Raw genomic sequence first — 10572 nt, forward strand, 5'->3', positions numbered from 1 at the left:
ATCACATGTAATTATCTACATAAGAAAATCTTTCTTCCTTTCTGATTTTCTAACACCTCGAACTTCTTGAGTGAACTAAAAGCATGATTTCAAGTAGCAACACAGAGAAACAAGAACATAATACAACCTTTTAGGTGTTAGTATTGTAGAGCTTTGAAATTACACCTCTCCTACACATTTTATCCCAGACTTTTTCCCTCACCAGCACTCCATAAGCTATCAGATATCATTGGATATTGATTTTCAAAGAGCATTTAAGTGGTTTTCTAACTATGTTTTTGTGTTTGCTGTTTGAACTAGATTTTGCTCATTAGCTGAGGAATCTAGTCACTTTCCGCAGCGGATTCAACTTTCCACAGCTATTTTTGTTACACTCTATGTTACAGGTGTGATCAGGAAAAACAAGCCACATGGGAAAGTTAGAAATGACCTGAACATGGATCAAGTCCTATTGGTTCAGCTGAATTCATCAAGGGAAGCTGTGGTCAACGGTGGTCAAACGGTGGTCCAACGTAAGAGTCCTACGGCAGCCAGACTCTGTTTTCCAACACGTGAAGGATTCTGAAGGATGCGTGGCCATTCCTAACTCTCTAGGGTCTGTTGCCACCTGTAGACTGACCCATGACGAGAATCTAACAGCCACAGTTGATAGATTTAATATTTTCAGCAACCAGTACGCTAAATCCATGGACGTTGTCTTTTACGTGTCCCATGTTCACACAGTTCTACAAGAAAACAGTTATGTAAACTTTGTTATAAATAACGCGTTTCTATAACGCATAGTCTTAGTCTTTTGTTAATGTAATTTTGCTGTTCAAGTTCACTGTGCCGTGACACTAGTTTTATTGCTGTAACTGTGTTTTGAAATATATGAGAAGACTTTGTTTCTACATGATTGCGTGAACATAATCTTGGATTGATAGCCTATTGACCGAGGCTGTGCAGAGGGCCCCTGTAGGTTGAGGTTTTGTTTTCATTGTTCTGTAAAGTTTCAAACATTGTTACCTTATTTCCATTGCATATATTCCACCTGTGTATATTTCAATTGTCATGGTATTAACATTCCTCTTCTGTTCATGATTTTACAGCTTTGTATAACACTGATCAATGCATGTATGTTTCAGGAGAGAGTAGGCAGCCCGAGCATCTGCATATAATTTTCACAATGACTAAAGACATGGGATTAATTCTCTGTTGACTTTGTTTTTCCTAGTTTTTAATTCCAGTTCTATTTTGTTGATTTCAGATTTGTTTACTTGCTTTGTTAGTTAGCTTAAATATTAAATTGCTCATATCATTGACGGTGACCTTCGAAAGCCATAGCTAGACTAACTGGCGAGGGATTGAAATATGAATGTAAGATTTGATTTTAGTTTTACTTTTCTGCAATTAGATATTAAATTGCTCATATCATTGATGGTTACCTCCGAAAGCCTTACTAGACCAGCTGGCGAGGGATCAGATTATGAATGTTGTGATTTGATTTTAGTTTTACTTTTCTGCAATTAGATATTAAATTGCTCATATCATTGATGGTTACCTCCAAAAGCCATAGCTAGACTAACTAGTGAGGGATCGAATTATGAATGTGTGATTTGATTTTAGTTTTACTTTTCTGCAATTAGATATTAAATTGCTCATATCATTGATGGTTACCTCCGAAAGCCATAGCTAGACTAACTGGAGAGGGATCAAATTATGAATGTTGTGATTTCATTTTAGTTTTACTTTTCTGCAATTAGATATCAGATTGCTCATGTTATTGACGATTATCTTCGAAAGCCATAGCTAGACTAACTGGTGAGAGATCGAACTATGTATGATGTAATTTGATTTTAGTTTTACTTTCCTTGCAATTTTTATTTCTTTGAGTGCAGTAGCTTAAATCATTTTTCTATATTTAGACAGCAGCAGAGATGATAGTTTCATGATCAGTAGTCCATTACTTATTTGTTTTAGATAGCAGCACATCTTTCATTCTTGTTCAAGCATCACTGTCATCATTAGTACATTCTAAGATCTTCTGAAGTGCTAAGTGCTAGAAACCATTATAGAGGACATAATTGCCTAAAATCCATATCCATGCTTGCGTTCTAAAGACCTAGAAATAGCCATTCACATTAGGAGATGAACGAAGATAAAAACCCCCAAAACAAAATAAAAATTGAAAAATGACAAAAATATAGGAAAGAGGATATCTTGCACATATAGTGCACCACACTTCATCAGTTTATGACTTCCAGATTGATAATTAATGTAGAAATTTAGGACACACTAAATTGACCAAACATTTTGGCGCCGTTGCCAGGGAGGTGTAACTAGGTAGCCAATCTCTTAAAAAAAAAAAGGGAAAAATTGATAACTTCTTGAAGTATGCTCTCCTCTTGCACCTAGTGTGACCTAGAGGATCAGAAAAGAGAGTTGTTAGTTTAATAATTTCTTGATTATGCTCTGTTCTTGCACCTAGTGTGACCTGGAAGATCAGAAAGAGAATTATTAGCCCAACTTGAAAAAAATATAAAATATAAAAAAAATGACATGCATAGAGCAAGAGATTCTAGGGGAAGGTTTATAACTAGGGCCAAAAGTTCGATTTTTACAACTCCAGCTACTTCAAGGATACACCTCCATCATCTCCAACTCACACTACCAACCTTAGGATTCCTGGAATTCAAGGGGCAGCAGCTGAATTAGGAGACTCTCCCACACTATCCATCAAATCTGACCTAGAAGAAGAACCTTTCTTCACTTCTACAGGGGAACATATTATAATCAAAGAAGTAGAATCAGCTGAAGAAGAAGAGGGAGAAATTCCTCCTCGTTCACCATGAATAGAAGAACCAGAGGACTTTGAAAACTCTGAGGAAACTATCATGACAGAGGAAATAGTAAATGGATTTGGAGGAGGGGGTAGAGGTAGAGGTAGAGGAGGAGGAAACAATGGAGGAGGTAGAGGTAACAATGGGGGAAATAGGGATGGAGATAACTCATTTGGATTCCATATAGCCGATGAGGAGACCCATACAACAATGAAAAATATTTCACCATCTATCCTCCCAAACTTTTATGGGTTGTGAAGTGAGGATCCTGAAACATTTCTATTTGTGTTTGAAGTCTTGTGCCGAACCTATGACTATATGGAAGACTCTCAAAAACTCAAATTGTTTGCTTCAACATTGAAAGGAGCCGCTTTGAAATGGTTCATGGGATTAGTCACTCAATCTATTAGGACTTGGAATGATATGAAACAAACATTTTTGGATAGATACTTGGATTATTGTATGCCCACCAATCATAAGGATGAGGTATTCAAGATGATGCAAAAAGAAGATGAAAAATTGGAGGATTACTTGAAAGATTTCAATACAACTTAAAGAGAGAAAAAATGAGTAATTTAGATGAGGAAACCTTGAAAGCCCTTCTATTGAAAGCCATTAGAGATGAATGGATAGATATTCTAAACATGATGGGAAAGGGAGATATTTCTCAACTTCCACTCCATGACATAGCAGAACTATGTGTCCATCTCTCAAGGGGAAAATCTAAAACTAGAAAAGGGCCTAGAGATCCTTCTCTTATTAGAGCAAACAAATCTGCAATTGGATCAGTAAGTAGGGCAGAGATTGGCAATATGCTTGATGAATTCAAAACTGATATTTTAGGAAGCCTTAGTGAACAACTAGACACCCTTAAAATACAAAAAAAATAGAAAGCAGAAGCCGAAGCCTTAGCCATCTTTTGTCCAAAACGTAGAAAGAAACATGCTTTAAGGGAATGTCCCTTGGATGCAAAAGTTGTAGAGACATGTGTGATTTGCTCAGAAAGCCATGAGACCAAGGATTGTCCTTCAATTCCTGGGCTCAAAGCCGTCTTTCAGGAAGATCCAAATCCAGTAGAATCCCTTTGTTTTGTTTCAAGAAGACCATGGTAGGGGCCACAAAATCAAGGATTTAACAATCCTATGAACTTTCAGCTCCCACCAAATTGGAATTCTTGGCAACAACCTTGGCCCCAATCTTAATATCCATACCAATCATGGGCACAAGGGATGCAAAATCCTTATGGGAGATTTGCTCAATTTTATCAATATCCTCCATCTTTTCAAAATCAACAAAATCCACAAATTACAAATCAAAACCCACAGCTTTCATTACCATTTCCACAACAACAACCTTCTCAACAAAATCCAAATTCTCAACTCTTGCTTCCATTTCAACGAAAGACCAATCAACTACCAGCCCATCCATTGCCAAATCCCAACAACAAAAATCCTCAGAATGCTTACATGGTAGAAGGACAACAATTTCCTACCTATATGATTGTTCCTCTCAACGATGTACGACTCAGGTCTGCTAGAGTTTTAGAAAAACCTTCTATAGATGTTCAAGAGCAAGATACCTCTGAGGAGGATTCTCTTAAAGCCAATAAAGGTTTTGAAGAAGTATCTCTTCAAAACCCAACCATTCAAAAAAAAAAAAAAGAGTCAACCCCCACAACTCCTATAGTTGAGCAACCTGCATCTTCATCCACACCTCCTTTCCCTGAAAGATTACAAATTGACAAAGGGGTGGAAAAACAAATCTTGTTGCCTGACTATGATTTCCTAGATGAATTAAAGAATGTCTGTATCAAGATTCCCTTGCTACAAGCCATTAGAGAGATTCCTATTTTAGCAAAAACAATAAAGGAGTTGAGTCTTAAAATACCAGGAAGGAAACCAAGAGATACAAGAAGAATCCACTTGGTAGGAAAAATTACAGATATCATGATGGGAAAAATTACCATGCAAAAATATGTAGATCCAGGAAATCCAATTGTCAAGAAACATATAAATGGGATAGAAATTCCAAATACTTTGATTGACTTAGGGGCTGCTATCAACATTATGAGTAGACAGACTATGGAACAGCTAAAACTTTCTAATCTTCTTTTTACACCTACCTTACTGCAACTTACAGATAGATCAATAATCAAACCAGATGGTGTATTAGAAGATATTTCAGTCTCCTTAGATTCTTAGGAATATCCAGTAGATTTCATGATTTTGACTCCCAAGATTAATTTAGGAGGGCACCCACTCATCTTAGGAAGACCTTGGCTAGCCACAGCTGATGCTTTCATTAGTTGTAGATCTGGGGATGTGTACATTTCTGACGGTAGTTCGACAAAGAAATTCAATCTGTATCCTCCAACAAAAGCAATTGCAGAAGTAGGAGACAATGAATGGGTCGATGATGAGGACACTATACAACCTGTCTTCACCATTTCTGAAATCAGTGAAGATAGTCAAATTCTAAACACATTAGAAAATTTTGAAACATCTTCAGAATATGACCACACACAATTTCAGTTAAATTCTGATATTGAGTATTTATCCTCAAGACAAATGTCTCTTTACTCTATGGAAGAATTTGGTAGCTCTACCATTGAGATTTTTCCAGGTAAAACACTTAATATCAACAAAAATTTGGAAAAATCACAACAAGGAGAGCTAACCAAAATCTTGCAAAAACATTCTACTGCATTTGCATGGGAGTATACTGATATGAAAGGTATTGACCCTAAGACTTGCATCCATCATATCTATATTGAGGAAAATAGTAGACCAATCAGACAACCTCAAAGAAGGATGAATCCAAATCTTAGGGAGATAGTGAAAGAAGAGCTCCAAAAACTACTCAATGTAAACTTCATTTATCCAATTTCAGATAGCTGATGGGTTTCTCATTTGGTTATAGTACCCCAAAAAAATGGTAAATGGAGGGTATGCATTGATTACAGGGAATTGAACAAAGCGACCTTGAAGGATCACTTTCCTTTGCCCTGTAACGATCAAGTATTAGATACATTAGGAGGCAAAAAGTACTTTTCATTTCTGGATGGTTTTAGTGGTTATAATCAAATTCAGGTAGCACCTGAGGATCAGGACAAGACCACATTTACCTGTCCATGGGGAACTTTTGCTTATCGAGTGCTTCCTTTTGGATTATATAATGCACCCGCAACATTCCAAAGAGCAGTACTAGGAATCTTATCTGATCTAATCCATAATTGTGTAGAGGTTTATATGGATGATTTTACAGTTTATGGTAATTTGTTTGAAGAGGCATTAGAAAATTTGGAAAAAGTCCTTATAAGATGTAAAGAGACAAACCTTTCATTAAGCCATGAAAAATGCTTTATGATGTTTACTGAAGGTATTGTTTTAGGACATCATATTTCAGGGGATGGGATTAAAGTTGATAGATCAAAAGTTGAAGTAATCTCCAAATTGCCTATTCCAAACTGTTAAAAAGATGTTAGAAGTTTTCTAGGATTTACTGGATACTATAGAAGATTTATATAAAACTTCACTAAAATAGCATCTCCACTCTTTAAACTAGTTACAAAAGACTATGAATTCAAATGGGATCCTAATTGTCAATCAGCATTTGAAACTTTGAAAACAAGAATATCTGAAGCGCCTATCTTGAGAGGACCAAATTGGAAACTCCCTTTCCATATTTCTATAGATGCTTCACATACAAATCTAGGAGCTGTGTTGGGTAAAAAATATTTAGTTCCTTATGCCATTTACTATACCAGTAAAAATTTGACTCCTACTGAGTTGAACTATACTGTAACTGAAAAAGAGTTCTTAGTTGTTGTTCATGCAATCAATAAGTTTAGACACTATATAACAGGCTATGAAAATTTTATTCATACTGATCATTCTGTGATTAAATATCTAATGAACAAACCTGTTACTAATGGCAGAGTTACAAGATGGCTCCTACTTTTACAGGAATTCAATATTACTATGTTGGATAGACCAGGGAAACAAAATACAATCGCTGATTTCTTGTCTAGGATTCAGAATGCTAAAGAGGATTCTCCTGTAGGAAATAAGTTTCCTGATGAATATTTATTTGCAGTAACTATTAAGACTCCTTGGCATGCAGATATAGCTAATTATTTGGTTACAGGGAAACTACTTCCACATTTATTTCCTAGTGAAAGAAGAAAGATTATTTAGGAGAGTTCAAAATATTCATGGATTTCTAACGAATTGTTTAAAACAGGGCCAGATCTTGTGATCAGAAGATGTGTTAGGGAAGATGAAATGCCTGATATCCTCAAAGCATGTCATGATGAACCATGCGACAGACATTTTGCTTACAAAAGGACAACCTATAAAATCCTCTCTTTATGATATTTTTGGCCATCCTTCTTCAAAGATGCAAAATAATATGTCAAAAGGTGTGACAGTTGCCAAAAAGTAGGGAAACCTACCCTTTCAAACAAAATGCCATTGCAACCAGAGGTACTCATCGAACCCTTTGAAAAATGGGCTTTAGATTTCATTGGACCTATTAATATCCACCATCTAAACAAAGAAAGTATATATTGGTATGTACTGATTATGTCACTAAATGGGTAGAAGCCAAAGCATTATTTTCTGCTACTGAAAATTCAGTTTTTAGTTTTCTTTATGAGGATATTTTTACTCGCTTTGGTGTTCCAAGAGAAATTGTGACAGATCAGGGAAGTCAATTCACATCCATCCTGGTGGAGAAGCTGATAGAAGAATACAAAATCAAGCACAAAAAATCTACTCATTACCATCCGCAAGCAAATGGCCAAGTGGAGTCTACAAAAAAAGTTATTGAAGGCATCATCACCAAAACTGTTCATCTACACAGAAGGTTGAGCAGAGCTCTCAACAACCTTAAATTCAGGTGTCTAATGTGGAAGCCGAGGATGGTAGTGGTCCTAAGAAGGAAGAAAAGAAGGCTGGATGTATTGGCAGAGGTCTCAGAACACATGAACTGAAGGAGGGTGATCAAAGTTTTGGTTGCATGGGTACATGCAACACCTTCACAGTGGTGGTATGTAGAGCTTTGAAATTACACCTCTCCTACACATTTTTCCCAGACTTTTTCCCTCACCAGCACTCCATAAGCTATCAGATATCATTGCATATTGATTTTAAAAGAGCATTTAAGTGGTTTTCTGACTATGTTTTTGTGTTTGCTGTTTGAACTAGATTTTGCTTATTAGCTGCGGAATCCAGTCACTTTCCACAGCTGTTTTTGTTAAACTCTATGTTGCAGGCGTCACCAGGCAAAAAAATCCACATGGGCAAGTTAGAAATGACCTGGACATGGATCAGGTCCTATTGGTTCAGCCGAATTCATCAAGGGAAGCTGTGGTCAATAGTGGTCAAACGGTGGTCCAACGTAAGAGTCTTACAGCAGCCAGACTCTTTTTTCCAACACGTGAAGGATTCTGAAGGATGCGTGGCCATTCCTAACTCTCTGGGATCTGTTTCCACCTATAGACTGACCCATGACGAGAATCTAACAGCCACAGTTGATAGATTTAATATTTTCAGCAACCAGTACGCTAAATCCATGGACGCTGTCTTTTACGTGTCCCCTGTTCACACAGTTCTACAAGAAAACAGTTATGTAAACTTTCTTATAAATAACACGTTTCTATAATGCATAGTCTTAGTCTTTTGTTAATGTAATTTTTCTGTTCATGTTCACTATGCCGTGACATTAGTTTTATTGCTGAAACTGTGTTTTGAAATATATAAGAAGACTTTGTTTCTACATGATTGCGTGAACATAATCTTGGATTGATAGCCTGTTGACCGAAGCTGTACAGAGGGCCCTTGTACACTGAGGTTTCATTTTCATTGTTCTGTAAAGTTTCATGCATTGTTCCCTTATTTCCATTTCATATATTCCACCTATGTATATTTCAATTGTCATGGTATTAACATTCCTCTTCTGTTCATCATTTTACAGCTTTGTATAACACTGATCAGTGCATGTATGTTTCAGGATAGAGTAGGTAGCCCGAGCATCTGCATATAATTTTCACAATGATTAAAGATATGGGATTAATTCTCTGCTGACTTTGTTTTTCCTAGTTTTTAATTCCAGTTCTGTTTTGTTGATTTCAGATTTGTTTACTTGCTTTGTTAGTTAGCTTAAATATTAAATTGCTCATATCATTGACGGTTACCTTCGAAAGCCATAGCTAGACTAACTGGTGAGGGATTGAATTATGAATGTACGATTTGATTTTAGTTTTACTTTTCTGCAATCAGATATTAAATTGTTCATATCATTGATGGTTACCTCTGAAAGCCAGAACTAGACTAACTGGTGAGGGATCAGATTATGAATGTTGTGATTTGATTTTAGTTTTACTTTTCTGCAATTAGATATTAAATTGCTCATCTCATTGATGGTTACCTTTGAAAGCCATAGCTAGACTAAATGGCGAGGGATCGAATTATGAATGTGTGATTTGATTTTAGTTTTACTTTTCTGCAATTAGATATTAAATTGCTCATATCATTGATGGTTACCTCCGAAAGCCATAGCTAGACTAAATTGCGAGGGATCAGATTATGAATGTTGTGATTTGATTTTAGTTTTACTTTTTTGCAATTAGATATCAGATTGCTCATGTTATTGATGATTATCTCCGAAAGCCATAGCTAGACTAACTGGCAAGAGATCGAACTATGAATGATGTAATTTTATTTTAGTTTTACTTTCCTTGCAATTTTTCATTTCTTTGAGTGCAGTAGCTTAAATCATTTTTCTATATTTAGACAGCAGCAGAGATGATAGTTTCATGATCAGTAGTTCATTACTTATTTGTTTTAGATAGCAGCACATCTTTCATTCTTGTTCAAGCATTACTGTCATCATTAGTACATTCTAAGATCTTCTGAAGTGTTAAGTGTTGGAAACCATTATAGAGGACATAATTGCCTAAAATCCATATCCATGCTTGCCTTCTAAGGACCCAGAAATAGCCATTCACATTAGGAGATAAACGAAGATAAAAACCCCCAAAACAAAATAAAAATTGAAAAACGACAAAAATATAGGAAAGAGGCTATCTTGCACATATAGTGTGCCACACTTCATCAGTTTACAACTTCCGGATTGATAATTAATGTAGCACTTTAGGACACACTAAATTGACCAAAAATTTTGGCGCTGTTGCTGGGGAAGTGTAACTAGGTAGCCAATCTCTTAAAAAAAAGGGAAAAATTGATAACTTCTTGAAGTATGCTCTCCTCTTGCACCTAGTGTGACTTGGAGGATTAGAAAAGAGAGTTGTTAGTTTAATAATTTTTTGATTATGCTCTCTTCTTGCACCTAGTGTGACCTGGAAGATCAAAAAGAGAATTATTAGCCCAACTTGAAAAAAAATATATATAAAAAAATGACATGCTTAGAGCAAGATATTCTAGGGGAAGGTTTATAACTAGGGCCAAAAGTTCGATTTTTACAACTCCAGCGACTTCAAGGCATAGACAAGATACACCTCCATAATCTCCAACTCACACTCCCAGCCTTAGGATTCCTAGAATTCAAGGGGCGGCAGCTGAATTAGGATACTCTCCCACACTATCCATCAAACCTGACCTAGAAGAAGAACCTTTCTTCACTTCTACAGGGGAACATATTATAATCAAAGAAGTAGAATCACCTAAAGAAGAAGAGGGAGAAATTCCTCGTCGTTCGCCATTAATAGAAGAACCAGATGACTCTGAGAACT

The sequence above is a fragment of the Pinus tabuliformis genome, chromosome 4_1 (genome assembly GCF_031772625.1).
Source record: "Pinus tabuliformis cultivar Carrire ecotype Pingquan chromosome 4_1, CPIR1, whole genome shotgun sequence".
NCBI lineage: Eukaryota > Viridiplantae > Streptophyta > Pinopsida > Pinales > Pinaceae > Pinus > Pinus tabuliformis.